Source organism: Apteryx mantelli, chromosome 2 (assembly GCF_036417845.1).
Source record: "Apteryx mantelli isolate bAptMan1 chromosome 2, bAptMan1.hap1, whole genome shotgun sequence".
NCBI lineage: Eukaryota > Metazoa > Chordata > Aves > Apterygiformes > Apterygidae > Apteryx > Apteryx mantelli.
In genome coordinates this window covers 63524141-63550073 of record NC_089979.1, presented here as the reverse complement: position 1 = coordinate 63550073, position 25933 = coordinate 63524141, and the positions used below count along the sequence as shown (strand labels likewise).

The 25933-nt window shown below is 38.0% G+C and overlaps 2 long non-coding RNA genes across 2 annotated transcripts in view; both read left to right on the top strand.

Moving 5' to 3' along the window:
• Positions 1-12398, top strand: part of LOC106482764 (uncharacterized) — a 64063-nt gene extending 51665 nt beyond the window's left edge. The window contains exon 3 of the long non-coding RNA XR_001292226.2: positions 12323-12398. This is a non-coding gene — a long non-coding RNA (uncharacterized lncRNA). The remainder of the gene's footprint in view (positions 1-12322) is intronic.
• Positions 12399-12820: 422 nt separating this feature from the next.
• Positions 12821-25933, top strand: part of LOC106482773 (uncharacterized) — a 36699-nt gene continuing 23586 nt past the window's right edge. Inside the window, exon 1 of the long non-coding RNA XR_001292228.2 lies at positions 12821-12985. This is a non-coding gene — a long non-coding RNA (uncharacterized lncRNA). The remainder of the gene's footprint in view (positions 12986-25933) is intronic.

The following is a 25933-nucleotide window of genomic DNA, read 5'->3' as shown; positions in this document are numbered from 1 at the left end:
AGGACAAGTCCCTTCTGCAGATACATGCTAGAATTAATCTTAACTTCAGTCTTACTGCTTCTTTTCTTGTTTAGCAAGAAGTGAAAGTAAGTTTATAATTACTCAAAGAGGGGAAGTTAGCACTTCTGGCCTGATTTGGGCCTAATTTTCCCATGGCCTGATAGGCAAGCAATGCCATGTTTGCCTGTGGCTGACTGGAGTCTTGGAGTCCAAATAAGTGTGTCATGGGCTGAGGTGCCTTTCTGTCAGGTGGTAAAACCTCCAAGGAGCTGCTAGAGCAGGCAGAGGTGAGCTGGAGTGCGGGAGTGCAATGACATGCCCTCCTTCCTGGAGATCTAGTGAGGAAGGTTGGGTGCTTTTAAGCTGGGTAGGTCCCGTTCAAGGATTCCTTGCGTACTACAGAGTACTAGCCGGACCAGATGTCAGTTTGGCTGCAGTGCCAAAATGCCAGTAAAGGAACTTAATTGGGGGTGAGCATTTGGTCTGCAGCCTGTGCTGACAGCTTTGTATTACTGTTGTTAGACTGTGACTGTTTTCGATCAAGTTGAAATCGTGTAATGATCATGTAATGCTTTGCAGCTGGATAGCTTCAGTAACCAAGAATCTCAGAGCACATTACAAATAATTAGTCAGATGTGGGAGGTGCAGTATTTGTCTCCAGCTGGGCATTCTTTCAAGGCTTGGGAATAAGGAAGGATTTTGGTCTAGGTACTGGTTTGGTTCAGAGTGACGTCTTTACTTGTTCCCATCATAATGTCTGGCCCCATGAAATACTCATTTACTGTTCATCATGCATCTTTTTAAAAATGAACTCGTTACAGGCATACAGCAAATAAAGAATTAAGTTTGTTTGCCCACAGTGGGTTGCAGTGATAGAAGCAGAATAATCTTTGTGTGTTAATTCTCTCAGCTGCTCCACGTGTTAGTATTCTCATCTCATAGCATCCCTGCACTCCCATAGGTACTGGCTGCAACCAGTGTAATGACGATGGCTTTACTAAAAGGAAATCCTCTATTTATAGCAGTTACCTGCAGTCTCAAGCCAGTGTCTAAATCTGAGCCCTCATGTGTGGGGGAGAAGTCAATTTTGTGAACTGCAGGTAGTACAGATGGTCCTGAGGTACCTCTGCTTGATTATGCATCCACGTCCTCTGAAAGAAGGCAGAGGTGGTGGTACAGAAACAGAAAGGAGTGTGAAAATGGTGTGAGCTGATTCAGTGCTGATTTTTGAATGAGACTAGTGAGAACTTTTTGGCACTTTATGCTCAGTGGACAGTATGACCTTATGAATAACTTCCTGCATTTTTCTTTCTCATAGCTGTACTAGTAGCTCTAGTGGCTCAGCTTCTGTTGTGACCAGTAAGAGTGAGCCTTAGCTAGCTCTGCCCTGGGGCTCCATTGGTCTCATACAGGTCTGGTAAGATGGAGTATTTGTTGACAGAGGCCATCATATGTGCGTCAAGAAAACATCTTTCTCCGCAGATGAGAGGATCTTACTCATGCAGTGAGTCCTCTTTCTGGTCCAGGAAACCATGAAGCACTGTTTACAAAGTGGCACAGCTTCATCTGGAAGATGAACTTTCTCAGGCCAGTCAGCCTGTGTATGCTTAAGATGTTCTTTTTGCAGGGAAATACGTAGGTTTGAACCCCCTTAGGGAGAAGGAAGCTACATTGTGTAGCTCTCTCCTAAACAAGTGAGCTACAAACTGAGCTACTGGATAGAAAAGTACTATGTAGTGCTACAGCCACTGATGAGCAGATATAACTGTGGTTGTAATGTTTTAGCATGCCTAATTCTAGAGCTGCATGGGAGGCACGCTCTGTGCATACCTCTTGGATTGAATCCTTCCAGGGAGCTAGGAGGAACAATTCATCCTGTATGAGTTCTAATCAGAATTGAACGCTTAATGTGCTAAGCTGCTTAAACCTGCCCCAAACCATGGGATCTATGTTTGTGTTTCTCAACCTCAGCTAAGAAGCATTAAAACCAGGATGATATGCATTATTTTATGCGGGAACATCATTTATAAGATCCTCCTAACACGTTTCTATACGGTGTGGGAGTAAATCACCTAGTGAGTTACCCCTGCCTGATTCTTCCTTCGCCTGTGGGTTGGGAAATTTAAATGGAAGTAAGGATCCAGCTCCCTTGTTCCAGATAAGTGGATTAAGAAGCCAGACAGGAGTTACTAGTTAGACCAAAGGTGTTAAATGAATATGGGGGAAAAATGAGAGAATATTTGAGGGAGAGCTTTGTGCATAGAAATTATCTTAAATTTAACTAGAAAATGGGATACTTTGAAGTAAACATTTCACAGCTGTGTTTTTATATATTATTTGTAATTTTCTGGATTGGAAAACATGAAACACTGTGTCCAGTATTTTTGCAACAAAATGAATGTTTGCAACAAAATGAAAGTTAGTTTCAATATATAAATTCAAAAACAATATTTTAATATGTCAAGATATTTTACTGAAAGATATACATGTCAAATTTGTGACTTGAAATTTTCTGAGATTTTCTACTTTTATGAAATTTGGCTGTATTGGGACACTTTTCTCTTCTGGAACAAATTAATTTAGGAGTACGGCTGATCCTTATAATGCTTTGTACAATACTAGTAGCTTGAAATTCTGATACTGTCAAGGAAGAAAAAATGACCATTGCTAGTGATTTTATTCTTCAAGTCAACACTTTATTTGCCTTACTGCTATTAGTAAATAAGTACATGCACTTACTCCTTTACAAACCTTTCTTTGTAACAAATACTGAATTGGATTAGAAGGAAAATAGATTTGTTATGCCTTTTTCAGCTATTGTATTGATGTTTGTGTTAGTCATAACTTCTTCATACACGATAAAATTTTACAGTAGCTGTTACTGAATCAATCCCATGGATGAATGCAGTGTGACATGTTTAAATCAGCTGCAGAAAATGAAAGCTCTGAAAAAACTTCCAAATGTGCAGATAGATACACAATTAACTAGCATTCCTATATGCACATAAATATGGAGACTTAAACATTATATGTAAGCAGCTGCTCTTTGAAGTTTTGTAGGCTCATCATTGAAGGCTGGTTTTTATATGTGCTCCCCTGGTGAGTTGGGCACGGCAGTTTTTGCATACTAGATAAACTTAACCTTTGCTTACTAAATACTTTGAGTATACTCAGGTGAGCAAGAACAAAAAAGGTTTTTTAAATTTGCTGTCAGCAGGAGTGTGTATGTGTATGGGAGAAAAAGAACATTTGTTCTTGAGATTGTATTCACTGGGAATAAGTTAGCTGGACTCTCTTTTTGTGTTGATGGTGGCTAGAAGTAAGAGAACTTTCTTCTCTGTCAAGTTTAGGAAAAAAAAAAAAAAGGAGATTCAAATACCCCTGGAGAGTTTCCATTTGAGTCTGCTGATAGATATCAAGTACTGTTTACCAAGCAAACTGAAATTCTCTTTTGTGTCTTCACAGGGTCAACAAGTACGAGAGCATGTTTGCTTTCTTGCAGCACTGCAGGAGACTATAGGATTGTAGTAGATATGGTCTTACGCTGTTTCTCCCTCGAAACCCTTTTGGCTTAACTTCTTTGGTTTTGGCTTTTCTTTCTTTGTTCTCTACTCCATCTCATTGCCCTATTTCATCAACTTAAAATAGCTCAATATAAGCCTTGCAAGCAAATTGGTAGTTAATACAGAGCTAAGTTTGCTCAGCTACAAATCTTGCTAGCCTAATCACACAACACCTGGAGTGTATTGCTGTATGACAAATTTAAAGTTCACAGAAATAATTGTTTTTTCCTGAAACTGAGCAAGAATTCTTAAACCAACCCCTAATACCATTCTTAAATATTTTTACTTTTTGTGGCAGTACTGCTGCTTTGTCTTTCACAACTTTTTTTGATTGCCTTTTGGAGTAGTATTTGAAAGAATACATTTCTGTTGCCTCCGCCTGCTGTAAAGTGTTTAGCAAGAATGAACATAACGGTAGTGAATAGAAACAGATGAGTCAGTGTTTTAGTCAGGCATATTAAAGTAGTCATTTAGTGTTGAAGCAACTTTTGTATAGTTTATTTTGACAAATCTGAGAAGCATGGACTTAACAGGTGAAAGGGAAACTTCCAAAGACAGTATGGTCTGGGCAGAAATTAGTCCATCAAGATCTAAGGAAAATATTCTTTTGCTTTAGAAGACTTATAATGAATCTCAGTGCAAGTATAAATGCATGTGGATTGGTGAACCAGATGAATCTGCAGTTGCTTGTTCTGTAGTGCGTTGGTTTCTCCTGTGTGAAAGCCCTGTGCAACAAAAGGAAGCATGAATGTTTTCAGAGCAGTAACTAAAAGACTTGGAGCCAAGCTGAGGAAGTAAAAAGCAAAATTCCTGCCTTTCACCTTCTGCAAGAACTGGGAGGGTAACAGAACCAGAATAAGGAGGTTCACTTTAATATGTATCTTGGTGAAACAAAGGAGATGCCAAGAAAGGACTGACAAACAGGCCTGAAACATGGTTGTGTTGCTTGAGTTGTGGTGTTGTGGTTAAGAGGCCTTTATAATAAAAGGGAAAAAGTTAGTTGTAGGTCAGCTAACTCTCATCTAAATGTGCAAAGGTAAAAACCTAGAAAAGAGAGAAGAAAGGCACAGTAGGCTGTCAGTCTCCTGTGGAATGTGTGTGACTGAAGACGTTACCAAAAAGTTTCCTGTGAGCTGAGAGACCGTTTCTTTTTCAACATAATAGACATGTTTCTAAGGCCTGAAATAACAAAATAATTGTTGGTAAAGCTGTGAGAATTAGAGAAGCTTTGGATGTAAGGTATGGCTAGTGGAAGCTGCTAGCGGGAAAGGCAGCATGAGGCATGGGTTGCACACTGATGAACACCTGGCTGAGACAATTCGCACTAACAGATCAGTGCTGCCTAAATCAAGCCTTGCTATCTATAGAAGACTTAATAAGCCTCAAACTGTGAATGATGGTTACTGGAGTGAAGGGAAAGCTGGCCTAACAGTTGCTTCCCCAGAGGGAAAGACTCTGAAATTTTATGGCTTTAGTTATACTTTAGGAATTAATTCTTGCTATTCTGTTTACTTTATTTTCTTTTCTCCTTTTTAATGAAAATGTGTTAAACTACTTGACTTACATTTGGAGGTGAGAAGTGGTGCCCTCGAGTGTTAGGAAACTTAGTATAATTTCCCCAGATCTCTGGGCAGGTCTTCAAACAAGTGTTTGTCTAGGAAGTCCCTTAAATTTGAATGCAGCTTTGCTTTTGTCAGTCAAGTCCCGGCAGAAAGGTTACACTGAGAAGTAGTTTAATACATGATCAGCAGAAGCAGTGACAGATTGATTCCCTGGAATAAGGGGTCATATGAATACATCAAATCAATGCTGAATTAAGGCTTGGTTTGAGATGTCTGCAGGAAGGATAGATAGTTTATCTGTACAAAGATGTACATAATCCATATGCATTTCTGGACAGAAGATGAGCTGGGACTCTTATATGTGTATATCCTGTTTTAGGGTATGTTATGGTAATTATATCTGGGGTGAAAGGCTCTCTCCCTTCCCTGGCAAATCTGTTAGTGATCTTTTTTTATTCCTTAGAAAACAAGTGATTATAGGAACCCACCAAGAGCAGGTAGCTGAAGAATCACATGCTTTCAACATTCATAACCCTTATATGCGAGCAAGTGCTGCCTCTGGTAACAGAGCTGTTATGGTAACCAGGAATTTAGGAGACTGCACACAGAAGCTCCTTCCAATACAGTGGATTAAAAAACCATTAGTTGTAGTTGCTGAGGCCCCTTGTCTGATGCATTTTTAGGTGATGGCATTTTGACTGTTGTTTTAACAAATGTAACTGAGTTTCTCATCAGTGCAGAATAAGTTTCTCTGGTTCTGCTGTCATCTCAGTTTCATTAAACACATACCTAAAGAGCCATTGGGATGGAGTCTTTATTTTTAGGGAATATTGTTCTCTAACTGTTGAGAATTTGATTTAAATCCATCATATTTAAAGTCTTGCCTCAGGTTTAAAAAAAATTAGTGTTATTAATGTTGCTTTTACTATTGTTTGGTCTTAAAGAACCCTGCTCATTTCGGTTTGGAAGGCTTTAGAAATTCTTGTGATATGGCAGTATTTTTCTGAAACATGCCTGAAGTTGTCAGCTTGGTTCTCTTAGGGCTGTAAATCATTTAGCAGTGCTTACTGCAGATGGGTCAAACCTCATGCACTGTGCATAGGTTCATTTGGTCCCTGTCTCTGGCTCATGTATTTTCAACAGCTCTGTAACCTGTCTTCCATTCTTTGAACACAGATATTTAAGGCAATTGCTGATCAAATAGTCAGAAGAAGTCAGAAGAAAGTTGGGAGTCTGCTGTGGTGATGACAAAAAACAAGCTTTGCTGGTTAACTTAAAGCTAATGGTTTTGTTTATAGTGGGGAAAAGCGTTTGTTTCCTGTATTGATTTTTTCCTTAGGCTTGCTAAGTTACTACCTACTTCTTTCACAACAAAAGATCATATGCAATGTAGGGACAGGCTATTTTAGATTATTACTGAAATGGCTTTGTTTTATCCATTCTTTCCATCCTGTCCGATCCACTTATTCTGCCCTGCCTGTTACTTGGAGCCTTAATGTTCAGCACAAGCTATACCTGCACTCCAATGCAGAGGCCATTCAGTTAGTTACCTGATGTTCTTTCTAGTCAGAGAACTGTCTGAGAATAGGTTTAATTCACTGCTGGTGTCATTTTGATATCAAATGTTAATGTGCTCTGTAAATATGGTGCTTTGTAACAACAAAAATCCTGGGCCATTCTTAATTCCCTACAAGTAGCATCTTGTTCTTCAGGGTTTCTTGGTTTGTCAGTGAATGCACATCCACTTTTTACTGTGTGCAGTGATTTTGTCATATCTCAGATATACTGGACTTGCCATGTACACCTAGTATGCAAAGTATTAATTTCAAGTGGGAAAAGAAGGGTATGCCCAGGAAAGTCCAAATACATGGCAGCTCCTCCTGAAGTGACAAGGACAGGAGGCTGCTGAATAAGCCAGTGAAAAATGGTGGGCAAAAGAAATTCAATCCATAGCTTGTATTTTGTGTTGGGGAGGTAGAGGAGGAATCTTCTATATTAGCATCCAAGGAATGGAATATGAACTTAGCCCTGTCAATTGACATCTTGAGGCATCAATGAGACTTCCATGGCTTTTTTCATTACTAGTGACTTATGTATTCTGACTGCTATTACCTACTCCTGTAGTCACCTCCTTGCTTTCCTGGGCAGCTCATTGTAAGTTTACATGCACAAGTAAGAAGCTACTAAAAAGGAGCTGAATGGCTGTTTTGAGTGTTTTGGTGCATTGCTGGATGGTTAGTCTGTTTTAGACTTGAGTTGTGAATATAATAGGATTTGCCAGGGTGTTTACCTTTAGTCTTGCAATAGTGGTTTTTAAGTGTTACTTGGGTTAAAATTGCACACAACAAAATTGGGGTATGGTGTCAGAATTTCATAATTGTAGCTCATCTTTGGCTTTTTTCTAAATTTCTTTAAGATGTGAAGTTTGATACGGTTGTGATACTGTTTCCCTAAACAATAAAACTGGACTCAAGTGCGCTATTAGAGCTGTGGTTATAAATCCAGTCTGTGCTCATAGTATACAGTGATTAACTAGTTCTTGCAACTGCATAGATCTCTACTGATAGCCATAGCCTGCAAGGTGAAGCAATTGCTCATAACTACTGAGCAGTTATCCCCATACATCACTGCATGAAGACATCAATCCTTGTCAAGGTTAAAAGGACATTTCTCAAAAGCTGGCATTACTGCAGTTCACAAAGGCAATAATACAAGCAAGTTGTTCTTCAACAGCTTTATTGCTGTTAGGATTTCTTAAGTTTGAGGATAGACATTTTAAGGGTGCTGACCATTGCTGCAGAAGAAATCAATATGTGGCATAATTACAAAATACATTTGTCTTCTGAGCTCATCTTTTCTTCCCGAGTTTTCAAAAGGAGAAGACTATATTTGTTCAGATGCACAAACATGGCTGTCCCCTCTATCTACTTTCCTTTTGGACTAATCCTCTATTTCAAATGGAAATGAAATGTCTGTCTTGCTGTATGTATATCTTGGGTGTTTCTGGCCAGATAATACTGCAGAATGCTTACATATGATCTTTTTTTCCAAATGCTTTTCTGATATCATGGATATGTTATAAAGAAAACAAGGTCTACTGATGATGCAAGTTCCTGGCTGGATATGGGTTAGATCCTTTCTGGGGCTGTTCCTATGCAATTATGGAGACTTACTGCATGTGAAGAATTCATTATTGCATCAGCTGTGGTCATCTCCATCCCTACCAGGAAGGAGAACTGATTTCATAAATGAGACACCTACATTTGAACGTGGGCTCAGTTTTCAGTGGTGCAAAAATATTTTGTGACCTTGGGTAAGTCACTTCATCTCTGAAGTAGCTCTTTCTCTGTAAAATGGCAGTTTATATTTCCGTCTTAGAGCTATTTGGGGAGAACAAATCCGTTGGTATAAGTAGGAAGCTCAGAAACTACATTGTCAAGAGTTATGAAAATCTAGACAAATAATAAAAACTTTTCTGGATGAAAAAATTGGAAAGCTACAGGATTTGGTTCTTTTCTCTCTTCTGCTTTTATTTTGCTAATTCTCTATTATCTAGATAAATTCTGTAACTTCAGAACAGAACCTAGCATTACCCCTGAGGAGAAAAGCATGTAAAACAAAAATAAATCACATTGTTCATAGTGTTAAAGGTGGCTGGAGTGCACTTCAAGCAAGGATTCGGTTTCTTCATATTGTAAGAATGTAGCATTTCCTACCCAAGATCACATCGTGTACTTCTAGATGCACAAGGAGCTTTCCTAGAATTTACAAGAAAACCCATTTATTATTTTGACTTAAAATCAATTTAAACACAGTCCCTTTTAGGGCATTAGTAGTTCTGTCAGACTGTTTTTATGTCACTAGTGATTCTAATGGAGTATCAGAAACTCTTAAAACTCACCTAGGTCTTTGTTCAGCTTTATTTGCAGATGATTTTTTTTAAATGTAGGAATAATGCTATCTCTTTGCCATCATTCTCCATAATTGAAGAATCTTCTTTAGTAGAGGGAGAAATTACTCTTCCATAGAGAATTCCACAGATAGATAACATAAAGCTGTACAGGCATGTTAACAACACATTTTCACAACTAATGTGCCTATAATCTAGCAAACTTAGTACTTGTTTACAGAGATGGAATTTATATCCTTAAAAAACCTGTACTCTTAATTATTTAATATGTCCAGTTAATACGAACTTCGACACAATTTTTATTTGGAAGTGTATTTAGAGCCACAGTTGCAAAAGTGTGTCGGGGTCTGTTTTGGCACTAATACATCTGAAAAAGGTGTGTGGAAAATGCATATAAATCATGTGGTAGTTATGTAGTGCCTTCTGAGCTCAAAGGGAGCACTCTTCAGGAGGCTGTAGATCAAGCTGTAAATGACCAAGTTAAAACAAAAGTATTCAAGACTGATGTTTCTTTACTACTCCTGTGTACATGGATGCTTAGGTAAAAGTGGGTGCGTGCACACTAGGAAGCGTGGACAGAATTCTCCCTACAGACTATTGTTTGGCTTGACTGTTTGCATGGTATCAGTACGTGTGAAGAGAAAGTAGGATATTTAGCACAATTTTATACTTATTAATGGTGCAACCCTCCTGCCCCAACCTCAAACTTCTAGAATATTTTGAGTGATGTCCATATTACTTGTTTTTGAAGTTGCACATTTCTGGTATTTTGAGACATACCATAAAAAGCAAATTTTCAACTTTGTGAATATTAAGCATTAGGTGTTAACATCTTTTTGGGCTCTGTACATGCAAAATATTTCAAGACATGCTAATATGTCTATTGTCACTTTTTGGAAGGGAAAATGCATTTGATGGCACAATTACAGTTTTGATGGGATCAATTTTTTTATTTTCTTAATCTTATATTTTTATATTAACTTCTCACCAGATTCAGTGCATAAAGAATTAAGGCATCTGTTTTGCTGTATGCAGGTGTTATGAGAATTTAGGTATAAATCTGTAAATAAAAAGCAATCATATATGTATTTTCTCTTGGACTTTGGAGTTAAAGTAAATGCCCAAGAATTGGTAACTGTGGTCTCTCAAATTGTCTATTAATAAGGCTAATTGACTTGTGCAATTAGCTATAGATTTTGATAATCATTAAGACTTAAAGGGGCAAATTTGGCTTGCTCTATAGCAAGTTTTTGGAGGCCAAGATCATATTATCTGACTAAATGTTGTTCTTCCCTTTAAAAGCCAATTTAAAGTATAAATAAAAATATTTTTAGCTTAAAATAGCTTGTGTGCAGCTGGTCAACTGTAAGATTGAAATAGTTTACTGGAGGATAGGTTTGCATGAATTCTTTGTTTTAGCAAAATGCCTGCTGGAACTGTATGTGGACTAAATAATAGATGGAGGAGCTAGCTGCAGCATAAAAGGTAATTGATCTTAAGAGCAGACAAAGGAAAAAAACAACTGTTTGTAATCTGGAGGCAAGTGGAGGTGGTCAATGCAAAGGATACATGCTGTATTAATTTTAAACCATACATTTCCATGCAAGTGAGAGAACACAATGTGGAAGAAATGGCTCAATGGAAATAAGACAGTCTGTGCTCTTCAGCGTAGCAAGGTAAACCTTTCTGTGTGTTCCTCTGAGAAGTCACTGCTGCTGCTTGGATGTAATGGGCTAACCAGTGGGTTTTAAGGAAACAAGCAGTTGTATGAGCAAGCTGCTTTTGGCAGAGAGCAGAGTATGACAGGTTGGGTCCTGAAAAAGAGGCGTGAGTTAACATATCTAAAACTTTTCACCCCTTTACTGGAGTAAATGTTGCCAGAACTATGCAGTAGAGCTGGGAGAATAATAGCTTAAAATAATAGCATCCTGGAAGAGGGTCCTTTAGGTCACAGGTATGTCTTAATAATCTTGTCGTTTTGGATTTTATTAAAATGTGAAATTGGATGTTGCTTTGACCTAGAAAAAGCTATTTTTGTACTCAAGAGTTTAAGGATTTTTTGGTGAAAATGTCTTAGTGCCACCATGCAAAATAAGTGTTTTTTCCATGTTTATATTATGGTAACTTATATAACTTTGCAAATTGATATGCATAGTTGGATTGAATTAATGAAAATGGTTTGAAAATCTGATCAGTTATCATTGGTTAAATTACTTGTTTTCATCTATGCAATATGATGCTTCTCTAATCTGGAATTTTTCTTGCACTAAGTAATGCACTAACACATCGGAGAGGCTGAGTATTTACTGCTGTTGCTTGCTAAGCTGACTTAGAACTGCTCAAAGAGGCACCATATTGCTTGTGATCCAACTTTAGTTTGACTGTCTCTTGGAACACAAACATTTGAACTTTATTCCCATTGCAACTGTTGATATAATGTTCAGTAACAGTCCACTAAAATTATTAGACCTGAGATGTTCTTATTGGTCTCCTTTGTCTTTTTAGCTTAATAGTGTTATTTTGTCCTCTTTCTATTCCTATATTTTTCAAATTGTGTTTGAAAAATAGCCTTGAACTACATCAACACTAAAAATGTTTCAGTAAGTAACTCGTACTCCTTCAGCTGACCTTGCCGCGCTTCCTTTAATCTTCCTCCTTTCTTCCAGAATCCCCTGTAGAACTCTGCTCTGACTGAGTTTTAGAAACATGGTGTTGAGGCTCTGATTGCTTTAGGCAGAAACACACTGAGATCTAGCATGGGATAATAGATTAAATAACAGCCAGTGTGTTATATGAGTGTATTTTATAATTTACCTAACTAAATTAACATACTAGGTAGGATAACTGGAAATATTTTCAATTTGCAATTCTTACTATCTCAAGTGGTTTTAGAACTCATGTGGCCACAAACAAGCAAAAAATCCTTAAGAATGACTTAGAAAGCATTTTATTGAAATACTTGCCTTTTTAAACAAAAAAGTACTTTTTTATACTTTTATACAAAAAAATACTGCTTTTATGAACACTTATATTAACAAAGTCAGTGCTAAATTATTCATGAAAAACAAATATGAAAAGGTTAGAAACATAGTATAACTAAAATTTGTGGCTGAATATTCAGGAAATATTTTCCTGCTGTAATCGCAGTCTTAATTTGAACACTACAGTGGAGACCATAGATCAAATCTACTCTGAAGTAAATAGCATGGAATAACATTAAAATTTAAGAAGCTCTAAAAATTCAGACCAAGGTAAACATTTTCAGTGATGCTTTTACTTTTGCTCAGGGAAGTCTCTCTGGAAGGGAGTGAGAAAGGCAGAAAATGAGGAGGAAGATCCTGTGAAGAATTTGCCTGTGCCAGCTTCTACCTAGTAAGGTATGCAGGAGCATGTGTAGCTTTAATGATGTCGGAATGTCTTCTAACATGTGATTACCTGGCATGAAATCATATAGTGCAGCCGTATGGCAAAGTAGCTATAGATGAGCACATATATCAATATTTTATAAGTAAAAGTGATTCCTGGGATTTAGTGATTACCTTAAAGAAATTGGTTACAATTGCATGAAATTTAGCATTAACTCTAGAGTGGCAAAAGAAAAATGAAACCTAAAGGTCATTTTTAGATGAATAAAACACTCACAAGTGCTTAATTTTGCCGTGTAGTAAAAAATATGGTTTCAGTTCAGGCATTTTGACATATGTAATCTGAGATTAGGTTAAAATGGTTTTTAAAATGAATTGTTTTTCTTTTTTAATGATGCTTGATGTCAGGTAGATGGACAGAAGTGTTTTCCTGGCCCGTTAACTCTACCTGACGCATACTCTGCAGAAGGACATGGCTGAGATTGAGAATGTCTTTCAAGGAAACTCCAGAAGCAATCGAGCATGCCACCTGGTCCATATCTGTCTTTCACACTTAGCTTTTAGTAATTAATTGTCACAAGTACAGTAAGTATAGAGCCTTACATCAGAGAACTATTACCTTATAAATGGGAAGCATGTCAAATTATCTGCACGTGACCTGAATATTTTGCAAAATTTATCTGTTGGCTCAAACTAGCCTATGAAATGATGTTGAGGCTTGCTTTCTAAAACTTGTTTAACTTTCAGAGGTTTAAAGCTTTTAATTTGACGTTTACCCCTTCATTGCACTTGCCTCACCTTTGTGCCTATTGCAAAGCCTTTGAGCATGCCTGTTGCAATGCCTTATGAGAGTCTGCTTTAACTGTTGATACACATGTATGTCTGTAGTGTCACTGGATACTCTTTTGTTTGGATATTAGGTGTGTTGGGATGCCAATAGTTTAAAACACATAACTCACTATTGACCTGATTTTACATTCTGAGGATAAGAGATATTTGTGAATCAGGAGGCCTGCACAGAGATTATTTCAGAAGTAGATGTTCACTCATTTTCTTAATCTGTTTTGTACATCGGTAGCTGAAATCCAAAAGGTTGGACCAGGTTACAAAGATGTAGGTAAAATATATCATTTATTTTCAGTGCAACTTACAACACAGTATTGATTAAAAAAACTTCATAACGTAGGAAGTTCATTATGAGGATTTTCTGGGAGGAGTATGACAGGGCTTAAAACACTGGATTTTGTCATTATCTCTTCCTCCTTGTAAGCTCTCTAATACTTCCCAATCCTTGCCACAGAGTGACCTTTGCTGAGAGTTGGATGACAGTCCTTGACAGAGCCTTGCCGTCAGAACACAGTAACGGTTGCTGAAAAATCACCCATAAATCAGGCAAGCTAGAAAATAAAAAGGAGGGCAGTGTGGAAGAGAAGAAACTGGATATTCTTTTTTTTTTTTTTTTTACCCCCCTTTTCTTTGCTTTTGGGTGTCAACTTGAAAATGAGTTTTCAGATATGTTAAAATATAAAGGCAGAAGACATAGGCCTATTAAAAAAAAAAAAAATTATTAAAGATTTTTAGAACCAAATCTGGTCTTGGCATGTTTTCAGCTAGACTTTTCTCACTGTTCTGTAAGTCTGTACCAAATACATATGGCAGCATAATGGTGGTGGCTGTGGCCATGTGGGTTAGTTCTAAACTTAGAAAGAATCCTGAGTGTGTGTGTTTTTTGGTTTTTTTGTTTTGTTTTGTTTTAAACTTAACCTCAGTTTCAAAAGCAGACAGCAGTTGTCTTCGCTTCCATGATGGCTGACTCTCATAAGGAGTATATCTAACTGTATAGAACCAGTGTAATATGAATAATAAATATATTTTGACCCTTTTTGATATACATCATTTCTTTGAGTTTGCTTAGCATTTTGTTTTTAATTTTCACAACCACAAAACTGAAAAGCAAAGGAAAAATGCATTTGACACTGCTCTTATCAGGGTCAATTGTATCTACTTCTAAGGATAGTATCTGGTGGATTTAAAGTTCTGTAAGTCCTAGATAAGCTTTTGGGAGAATTGGATTAAGGAACACATACAGAATATCTGTTGTATATAGACATACATATGCATATAGATGCTAAGAAGGTAGATACAATCATTAAATTGATATGTAGCTCCTAAATTTACAAACTTGTGGTGTTAAATAGGTGGATGTTGAAACATATTGTAGCTAGCACTTTGATCTGCGAGTGAAAGTACTTTTTCTTAAAAGATAAGAGTATTTAGTGAGCTCAGCATCTTGCCTCTGTTACTAATGTGTGGCTTTCATGACTTTGGAAATGAGTATACAGTGATTTAGATGAGTATCAGATGTTTAAAGTGGGATTTAACTCTCTAAAACATAAGGGAAAACTAGTCAAGATCAAAAACTACATGGAACAGATCCTCAGTAATAGATTCTGCCAAGTTATGGTGTGGTATGAAAGCTCTTTGAGAGAGGTTGTAGCCAATTCCTTCCCCAAAACCAATTCAAGAGAGTAGTGTGTGGCATGTTCTTGCTCCAGGTAGGTCCAGAGATAATGTGATCATTTACACTGTGGTCATTTAACAATGATTAAGTCTTTAAAATTGTCTTTAAAAAGATCTAGTCATCTTGGCTTCCTCTGTGATTGACAAAGTCTGGCAACTCCTTAGTATGTACCTAAATAGAAGGATGTATCAGCCTCTGGGATGATAGCCTTTCTCCATTGCCTAGGAAAGTATACTGGATGATTGACTTAACTTGACCCTTGATTTGGTTGCGTAAAACTAAGGGAGATAAATTTTACCCTTTAGGACTAGTAAGAGTTCTATAAACTAGAATAAACTCTAAACTACTGTCTTAAACTGAAGCTCAAGGTATTACAGTTCCAAAACAGCACAGAGAGCGAGATTGGTTATTTCCTAATCCTGTCTGATAAGAGCAAGCTTATTACAGTATCCATTTGTAGTGTTCAGTTCATAGAATTTTCTATGAATATGTATTTCCCTGTTGGGAAAATGTGTGCTTTAGATACTTGTAATGAAGGTTTTCGTCATTTTAGTCAAATGGGTGATGAGCCAGGATTCACAGAAAGTATGAATCAGGTGGTATGCAAGGTATTTAGTTTGGTTTGAGTCTAAAGCAAAAGGATAATACTTCTATACTTTCCTATCTTCGAAGATGATACATGTATATGGGAACATTTATAAACATCCCTGGAATCAAAACATGGACTGTATATAGGTAGAAAACTGTCAACTTCTTTTCCTGGAAACGGATTTTAATTTTTGTCTTCAATAAACATGGATTTTTTTTCTCCTTCCTTAAGAGAAAGGCATCCTTTAGGTGTGTGGCAGAAGATAGGCAGCAGAAATTGAAATGCAAGTTTTGGGAAAATGTCTGGACGAGTGGTAAACTCTTTCAAAGAAGTATGGCCATGAATCCAAATTTGAACACAAAAGAAAATCAGGTAACTTGATTTTCCAAATGATTAGCATTTTCAATCAATGCCAGATTTTCCTTCAGTTGAATAAGACTAGGTAGTGATTTGACCGTAGAGATTTTTTTGGAATCATTGGATAATTTAAGTTGGAAGAGACAAGGCAGAGCTGATTTGAATCAGGTTGCTCAGGGTTGTGTCCAGTTAAGTTCTGAGTATCTCCAAGGATGGAGATTATACAACTGCTCTGGGCTCCAGCTCAGTGTTTGACCGCAATCATGGTGAAAAAGCTTTACCTGAAACCTTATCGGAATTTTCCATGTTGCAATGTGTATGTGTTGCTGCTCATTCTGTCCTGGTGCACTCTTTAAGAGGAGCCTGGGTCCATCTTCAACTATACTTTTCATTAGGGTATATTGGAAGACAGAGGTAAGATACTTTCTTCCTGTCCTGTGCGTCCCACCCCCCCCCCCCCCAAAAAAAAAAAAAAAAGTTTACCATAACCTTTGTTTGAATAAAGTAAATTATGGTCTTGAAAAAGGTGATTGTGTCAAGAACTACCTCTAGGTTCAGTGTCATTCTGAGAAAGCAAAAGCCTCTGGGTATCTTGTATTTGCTCTGTGTATGATAGACACTTTAATTCTCTGCTCCACGGCTTCACTCTGGAAAGAATGGCGTTATGATTCTCTGGTAGAGCGATGATTGAAGCATAGGTTATGTCATATGATTAGACTAAGGCTTAGGTGAAAGGATTATAGAAAAATGCAGTAGAAATATTACTATTGGTATAAATAAAGTATGAATGGGAATGTATGGGTGTGAAAGCAGCAGAGGAAATTGAAAGAAGGGATAAAAGAATGATATGTGTTGATGGCATCTAGGTCAGTACATTATTGAAATCACAGCTCATCTACATGCAGCTTCTCAATAACATTCAGCTGAGGAGGGAGAGGGGGGAAGACAGCCTAAAACAAAGGACAGGCTATACTCAGCAAAAGAGATGCAAAGGGCGAATATATCAGCGGTATTGCTTAATGACTCAGAGGGGGCACAGGATTAAGAGACACAAGACTGCAGTCACTGTAAAGTCGTAAAATGTACAAAAAGCACGTCCAAAAGCCAACAGATTGCCAGCCAAAGAGGGGCCTAGAACACATGATAAGGACTCAGTAGCTGTTGTTTCTTGTCCTCCATGTCACCACAACTGATCCTAAATGGGCTACTTGGTCATGTGCATCTGGTTCTTGTGAGTATTTGGGTATGAGAAAATGAGTGTGAGTGCAATATTTCTTAAAAATAAAACCATCTTCTCATCCTATAGGATCTTGCACTGAACTCTGGTATAGTAGTTGAGCTTTGCATGCTTCAGTACTATTCACTGCACTTACAAAGTTTATTTAAAAAAAAAAAAGCTAACAGTAGTAGCACCTAGAAAACTTTACATGCATTTCCTCTTGGAAAGTGGAAGAGGAGGAGGAGGGGAGATCCATCTGACATGCAGCAGTTCTCTCTGCTGCTGCAATGCAGAAAGAGGCTAAGATGTAATGCGTGTAAGAATCTGAGTGTCAATATATCTTGGGTAAAAAGAATACAGTGGCAATTATATATAGGAACTTAAATTCTTTTAGTAGTAACCTTTCTGTTTATTTTTAAAATCCCTCAACTTTACTATAATGTCTAGAGGAAATGATAAAAATATAGCAAACCTACTTTTCAAAAATTGTGACAATATCAAAAGCTGTTGTTAGATGAGGGAAAACAGTATTTTTACTTGCAGCTACTGAATTTTGTTCCTGCTCACGTTTCTATTAGAAATTTCTATGAACATATTTACAATCAAGACTTTATGGCAAAAAAATCAGATATGTTGTGAGTTATTTTTGTTCTGCTATTTGGTGGGAACTTTTTTGTCCCTTGAAATAATACTTAGCTGCTATCTTGGGAGAAGAGAAACTGAAGAGACTATGCATGTTACTATGATAGAGACTGTGTAAAAAAAACATGTGAGTGGTGACTTTTTTCTGGTTCCTAACCATCCCACAGTAAATTCTAAAGTGTAGTCAGAATTTACTGATGCCCTTGGCCTGGACAATACATCTTTAAGAAATCTAAAGACCCTGTTGTTCTCCTTTAGCTCCTCCATCTGGTATGTCATGTGAGTTTTCATGGATAAGTATCCTAGCTGTTCACTTTCATGTAGTTCAGTGCTAGAGTAGGGAAAGAAGTGATTCACTGAGGGTTTTTTCCCTCATTTTTTGACTGTTTGCTGGCTGCTGCTCCATTTACCTTCCCACAGCTCTCCTTAGCGCTCCATTAATATCCCAGCTGCTCTGCTTCTTCAGTACCTAAGATGCTATAGAGAAAAAGAAACTAACTTAGAAATCAACAGAATAAACTTTCTGGCAATGGAAAGGAACAGAAGGTTGTGGAAGCCAGAAGTGAAGGCCTTGTAGAAACAATTTGCAAATCCTTAAAACTTGGGTGATCTCTCCAGAAATGGGCAGGGCATTCTTGCAGTCAAAAGAACACTTGTTTCTTTTGGTCACCAACAAACATGTTTTTCCACTCTTATCCGCGCATTTTGTCTTGCTGCATAAATACCCTGTCTGAAAAGGGGGCATTTGTTCAGTGAAGTACTACACAAGAAATAAAGACAACAAAATTTGGCTGTATGTAGTTTTGAGTACCTGTGGTGATTTCTCAGCTAATCAAAATGTATTGCTGAGAAACTCATGGTGTTTTTTCTTTAATAACCCTATTTGGAAAGTAACAAAACCTAACGCTTCTGGTCCCACAAGGGCTGCAAGTTCTAGCTTATTTGGCAGCTCTGTTACTCACCTGTCTAAAGGAAGCCATGTGTCAGACCCATGGTCTGAAATCTTTGTTTTGAAAGACTATCACCTTAACAAAACCTGCTGCTGTGAGTCTAGGACAGGATGGAGTAATTTCAAAGGTGTTCTTGCACCTGGTCAAAGGTGTCCGAATTGCCAAAAGAATGGGAGTAAATACTGCTACTGTGTATTGTTTTTGCTGATTATTTTATGATTCATATCAGACAATGACTAAAAGCAAACAAGCCCTGATAAATAATTATTTCTTAACACAATAGATGAACTGTTGATGAATGTGATTGTAGTATAAAGCATATCTGTAGAAAACTTGCCCTCGCAGCATATTTAGAATGATTCTCTTGCTTTTTGTACCATGCAGTGCGGATAGGTACTGTGTATTGAGGAATAATGCCCTTTGTCTTAAAATGCTACCTTGATGTCTACTTTGAACATCCATTCAAACATTTGCTGAACGTTTGATTTCATAATGTTTTTTTGGGGGGGGAGGGAGGACAAGTTTGAGGTATAAGTAGAAAGGAATATTTAGCAAACCACTTTAAATTAGAGTAGACTTTAAATTACCTGTAATTTGAAAACCTCTTGAACAGTTTTCTTTAACCTGTCCAAAAGCATTCTTTTATTGCTGAACGGATAAATCTGATGCTTTTGCCCAAAGTTGTAAATGTGTTTCAACAAGAAGTTCTGTAAAACAAAGTGGTTGTAAAGTATGTTGATGCATTGACTTCCACGCTGTAAAATTGTAGTAAAACAAGACTGGAACTTTGCCCTCTGTTCTGTTCAATTTGATGGGAATTATGTCAAAATGGAGAGTTCTCAGCCAGAAACACTTTCAGAGTTAAACTATGTACGACTAATACAATAGGTAATCAGTGATATGAAAAAAAGAAAATTGCCTAGGGTGCAATGATAAGGAAAATCAGTCTATCCCAAGGATAAGAGAAGTTTACCTATTAATTGTAGTGTCACCTTTACAAGAAAATAGACTTTATTGCATTAAGTTCAGGAGCTAGCGATTATGGTATTTCTTTACAGGAATTTTTCATCAAACTGTCTTGTAAATAAAAAATAAAGTTCAGGTTAGTGCATTAGTCCTTGCATGCTATGTTCATATTGTTTAAAATGCAATTATTTTACTGAGAAACAACAGTTAGCCATTGGTCTAAAGTGGATCTGTTTTTCCTTTCAGTGAGTTTCTGAAAAAATACCGAAAGGATAAAGCTTTGAACAGCCTGGTCTGAATTTAGTGTTGAGTTTGCTTGGAGCAGGATATTAGACTAAATACCTCCTGAGGTCCTTCCAGCCTGAACTGTATGATTCTAAAAATAATTTTTAGAAAAGCTTTTTTAAAATAATTAAATTTGAAATAAAAGTTTTTTTTAAAAAAGGTTTTTAGTAGGGTCTTACTTGTCAAAAGAGCAGGTAAGAAAAAGATTTTTCTCAATTTTCTTTCTTTTTTGCCTGCCATCTCTGGAAAGAAAGGACCTATCTGTGAGGTTCAGTGTATTTTGTGTTGCAGTAAAGTCTGCGTGTTCCCCTCTGGTCTCCAGGCTGCCAGGAAGGCCTGGTTGTGTTCATGTTTCCTGTTGCTTTCAGGAATCTCTCAATCTTGTTACTATGGTGAAGGGTTTTTCCATGTTCAGTCTCCTTCTCTGCCTCTTCTCATCTCAAACTCTGCCTGTCTCATCCTGATCTAAAAAGCTTTTCTCCTTGAGCCTGTTCCCTAGCGCAAGGGTAATCCCCCACCTCCTTCCAGAGGTTGCCCCTATCAATCCCATACTGAGGGAATAGAGTTCCAAACTGAGAACAAAACAGATGCTGTCCATTGTATTTTTTCTACACTAGTATTTCTGTACTCTAAAGACAAATATCTTAATTACATTTTATCCTTTTTCCTTATGTATGAAGATTTATTTGGTCTTTATAGCACTTCTTAAAATGGGCAAGACACACCTCAAGTGTATAAAAGCTTTTCAAGGTGTCAGATGTAGAGGAAAACAGTATTTAAGTGAAACATAGTAATATAGACTGCAGTCTCAACAGAAGCCCTTATTGCTAGAAGTATGACGTGGATTAGGCTGTTTCATCCCATCTCCATTTTACCCTATGTACATCTAATATTTCTTTTGCAACTTACTTCAGAATTTTCTCTCCATCTCAGCTGGGTAAACATTGTATTGACTGTAAGGGGAAAGGAGCAATGGGGAAAAGCATGCGTTTGCAAAAGCTCTTTTCATTTTAATAAGTTGTTGTAACTGCTCCTGACTGGACAGAAAAGTCTAGCTAATCCCAGTAGAAAAAAATCAAGAGATGCAGCCCATGCTGAAAAGCTTTGGAGATAGGAAAACAATGTCCTGTTGGTCACTATCCTGTTGGGCATCTGGGAGAGAGCAGTAGTTCACTACTATTCTCTCTGAACAGTTTTAACCATTCTTTCCTACATGCTGCAGAAGTATCTTTGTCCATCATCTCTCTTGGTCTCTCTAGTGTTGCAGGTAGTGACTTGTTTGGAGGGTGTAGTGGGTGTGACAGATTGTCTGGTTTTAGTGTCTGGAAGGAATTTTTTCTCTGCTGTATCATATTATTCTTGGGGGCATTTTGTAGTCAGGTTGAGCTAGTTAGGGTAAAAGAGTAGGATTTTGGAAAAGATAGAGGGGAAAAATAGCTTATATACTTTATTGTAATACTTCTGTGTAGATAAAGACAGAGAGGACAGCTATCAAGGTACTGGAAGACTGGGATTTTACCAGTGGGCTTTGTGCCCATTGGGGAGGTGATGGCCTGAAGCCTTTACAGCATGAAGTTATGGGTCAGTCCTTTCTACTGCAGTTTTGGCAGGGGGAATGATTAGACCTCTCAAACTGCTTAATTGCATGCTAAGAGTAAACTGAGGTGTCTGCTTAATAGGTGCTGGGGGGAGGGGGGGCTCTTTGACCATTCACTGTCGTGTTGGTAGTGGTTTGCCACTTCTATCTTGTAGTAATGACTGCTTTGGAGCTAAAAAGTCTATTCTGATACTTGTTTATCATTCATCTGTGTCTTGAGAAAGTCACAGGACTTGCACTTTTTTGGGTATTTCTGTGTTGCTAGTGTTTTGAACTCTCATTTTTGGTTTGATGCCTTCTTGTTGGTAGGCTGTAAGGAACTGGAAAAAGTGGATAAGTAATACTGCAGTGGGGAAGGTGGTATAACAGTTGTCTGGTAAATGACCTGTGCATGTCTGAGGAGGGAGGAAGGGGCAGGTTCAATGAAATATTTAAATCCATTTGAATATGATTACATTCCCATAAACTGAAAGAGGATTTCCTGTTGGAGCCTAATCATGAAAATTTCTGCAATGTTTTCATGCTGGTGTGACTCCTCTTTTAGTAACTTAGCATAAATATATGTATTCTAGAGAGGAAATATAAGCAACAATGCTACATCCTATTTATTTTCAGTACTTCAGTCAAGTACACGGTAAGTTAGTCAAGACCACTCTAAAACATAAAATGGTGTACTGTCATAAAACCCATTGAATTCCTAGAGATAACTTGCTTTATAATTGGCTTTGAATAACTTCCTAAGGGAATAATTACCTTGTAGGGTCACAGAATTGGGGTGCAACCTCAGAAGTTGTTATTAATACTAATTCTACCACAGTGTAACTCCAGGTAGTGATACTTGTGATCTGTAGTAAAGGAAGGGAAGTGAGAAGCAAGCCTAGCCTTGCAAGCGTCTACCCATTTGTTTTTGATGGGCAAGTGAAGAAGTACTACTCTAATAATCTTTGCAGTGGTAGGAAGAATAGTTTGTACTTAGTCTGTAAAACTTCATGACAATATTGCCAGGCAGAGCAGGCCAGCTTCACTCTGCATGGTAACTCCTGGCAGAAGCAATGTTGTGTTTGACATGGAACAGAGCCATCATCCTTGGGAAGTCAGGTGCGTTTGAGTGTGCTGGTGGGGAAGGAAAGAGAGAGAAAATCAGGGAAGAGGGGAAGACTAAGTCTATAAAGGCAAGCAATTCTGACTGTGGAAGCTGTGTTAGATCATAGGGTAGAGAGTTGTATGCTACCTTGAATTGAATTGGTGATGCGCAAGAGATTGGTAGTGCTTAAAAACACTGTTCACATCTTGTTCTTTGCTAAAGAAATACCTAGAATAGAAAATACAGAAATAAAGGGAATCAGCAACTCAGTATTTTATTTTTTTCCCCCTTTCTGGTAATGAGGGTATCTTGAACTGGCAGTCTGCCTGTTGTTAGAAGTACTATGATCATTTTCTGAACTGAATAAAATAGGCCCTAAAATCTTGGCCATATCACTTTTTAATCTCTTTTTTCATTAAATCATGCTTCTTTCTTTGGTTAAGAGCAAAGTGTATTTTGGTTTGAGAAAACTGCTGTCACTGGTCACAGACTCCAAAGAGAACAGCAAGGTGTACCAAACCCTGTCAGACCTGCAAGATGAAAAATGTTAATATCCAGGCAGTCAGGGGTTTTGTTCAAAAGGGGAGAGATGTGTGGTCACACCTGGGGAGGGGGCGCAGAACATCAAAGTGATAGCGTGGAAGATTCTGTTAAACGGAAGAAAAAATAGTGGGATGGCAAAGCTGTGGTATACGCTGGCAGAACTGTTGAGATTTGGTTTCTGAAAGGCTCTAAAAAAAAAAAAAGAGGTGTTTAAGACAAAACCCTGTGTTTAGGAATAGTTGATTCTGTTTTGCGGCAGGGGAATGACCTTTGTGATGTCCAGGTGTTATTTCCAGTCCCACAGTTTTATGGAATATCTGAAAGTCTAGGATACAGGTAGTCCAAAAATTCTGCAAAACAAAATAAACGTTCAGCAGGTCTTCTATGCTGGATACCCCATAATGCACTTGAATGCAATCTTTAACTTTGATTTTACTTTAAATGCAGCAGTATTTTTCAAGTTTTCATGCTTGCACTAAAATTCATATTAAGTCAAGCCTTGAAAACTCCAGGTTGATTTAAATAAGAACTTTTCTTAGAGTGCTTGAAGGACTTCATTTTAAAGCAGCATAGACATTCTCTTTCACTTCATCCATACATATTACTCAACAGGCAAACCAGTTACAGTGTGCAAAAGTCCTTTTATTTCCGTTTTCTGTTAAGTTCAGTTTTTTGGTCAGGTCAAGGTAACCACATTGCTTCTCCAAAACAAATTATTTTCCCTTTTCCTAAACTGGCCTACTGTGTGTAACTATTGGTTTTCATAGCAGCAAAAGAGGAAAGGTTTCCTCCAGTTCCTGAATAGCTTCTCTCTCTCTTCAGATTTCTCAGGTCTGTTCCATCTACATTACTCCGTTAGGATCATAACTGACCAAGGTGCCTTGGGTTTTTGTGTTGTTTGCATCCATTCTGCAGGTCCTAGGAGGTGTAGATGTTTACCCTGTCTTGGGGCTATCCACATAGACTGTCATTATCCCTCTGTGGTAAATGAGGCATGGTTCTTCTTTGCCTTGACTGTGACTCATCTTCACTGTGTTAGGGCAGCAGTGAGCCCCTCCAGCCCTGATGGAGTGGCTGCAGAACAAGCAGAAGCGCCAAGTCCAGCCTGATGAAACTTTTGCTGTAGCCCCCGTGGATGTGGCTGAGAGGAAGGGGTCCTGTATGGTGCCGTTTGAGCCTGTATGTGTGATTAGCTGCCCTGCCAGGGGGGAGGTAATTCACTTCTGTTAAATGCCTCTCTAGCTGTTCAACTGAGAGAGGAAAAAAAAAAAGTGAATGTGGACAAAAAGAGGAGAAAGCTTGCTTTTTTGTAGCTTTATTTACAAGTGGGGAAGACTGTCTACCCTGGAAGTTGACACACATCTGCTCCCCCGCCCCACCTTTCAAATAAATTTTTAGAAAACTTGCTTCCCAGCACACAGCCCAGGGAGGTGTTGGCAACACTTTGCGTGGTGGGAGCGTTACCCTGCCAGTTGGTACTGGTGCACGGTGCTGGGGCTGTGCTGTATGTGAGATCTGTGCATTCTCCCAGCAGTTCTTATGTCTATGAAGGTACCTCACCAGGAGGTAGTGCACCTTGCTTGGTGACCTAGGGCTGTTGGAAAGAGAAGATGCTTGTAGGGAATGGGTGACTTCCTGATGCAGAATCGAAAAGATTCCATAAAGATGTAAGGGTAAGCTTTTTTTGTGTGTGTTTGTGAGCATCACTTCCAGTTAAGTGTGTTTATGTTGTGTTTAATTATTGTCTCTAATAAATGCAAAGTATCAGCTCTTCAGTCCTTGTAAATTGGTTAGGTTTATTGATTACTATGGGGTTTTATAGATTTCAGGGTGAAGAAAATGAACGGATCATTGCAGTGTGTCATGGGATCTGGAATATTTGTGAGGAATCTTGTTATGTTCAGATCTGTCTAGTGCTGTCATTCAGAGAAATTATACTGGAATTAGAGCTGTCTTCAAGATGTGCCTGTAGGGATTCTTGTTTAAAAATCCTTATGGAACAAGGTTTTTACTATAACACTGAAAATCTGTATGGTGCAATGTGCCATTAGACATTGACAGATGATGCAGAGTACTGGTATGTACTCCTGAAAGGCTGTGAGATGGATGCAGTGTGGCTGCAGAGGTAGCTCAGTGCACCATATGCATGTGTATGGTGAAGCTGTGCCCCATACCGCAAGGCTGCATCTGCATCACTGTGTGAAAACCTTTGGGGATGGTCTGAAGGAAAGTAGGTTGAGATAGAGATAGATCCAGCACTGTGCTGTGGGCCAGTGTTAGCCCCTTGCTAAGGAGACATTACAGCCACTGAGTTGCCATTGTGACTGTGGTGATACTCTGTAAGCTTGAAGAAGGTTTTCTTTCATACAGAAAATGTTTCTAGCCATTCAAGGAGGTTTTGCTCAAAACATTTGACACCAGTAAGAGATCCAACTAAGTTGTAGTATTTCTTTATTTAGCCTTTAAAGATCTTTTGTCTTTGCTGTCCCACAGAATGGTCATTACTCACAAGAGGTGTCCCTTCATAGCGGTTTGACAGTGTCAGCCTTGCAAGGTTTAGTACTACAATCGGTTTACTAGTAACAGAAGCATTTAGTTAGTGAAATAACTTCGGTGTTCAATTAGTGAGTAACTTCAGTGTTTCAAAACAGAAAATGCTAAGATGTTATGCGTGTATGAAAGTGCTGTGGCATCCATCAGCTTCTTCCAGTTCTTGTGCTATCATAGCTGAAATAACTTCTAACCTCGTGAGAGTTGCTGTCTGTTTAAAATTTTTCATC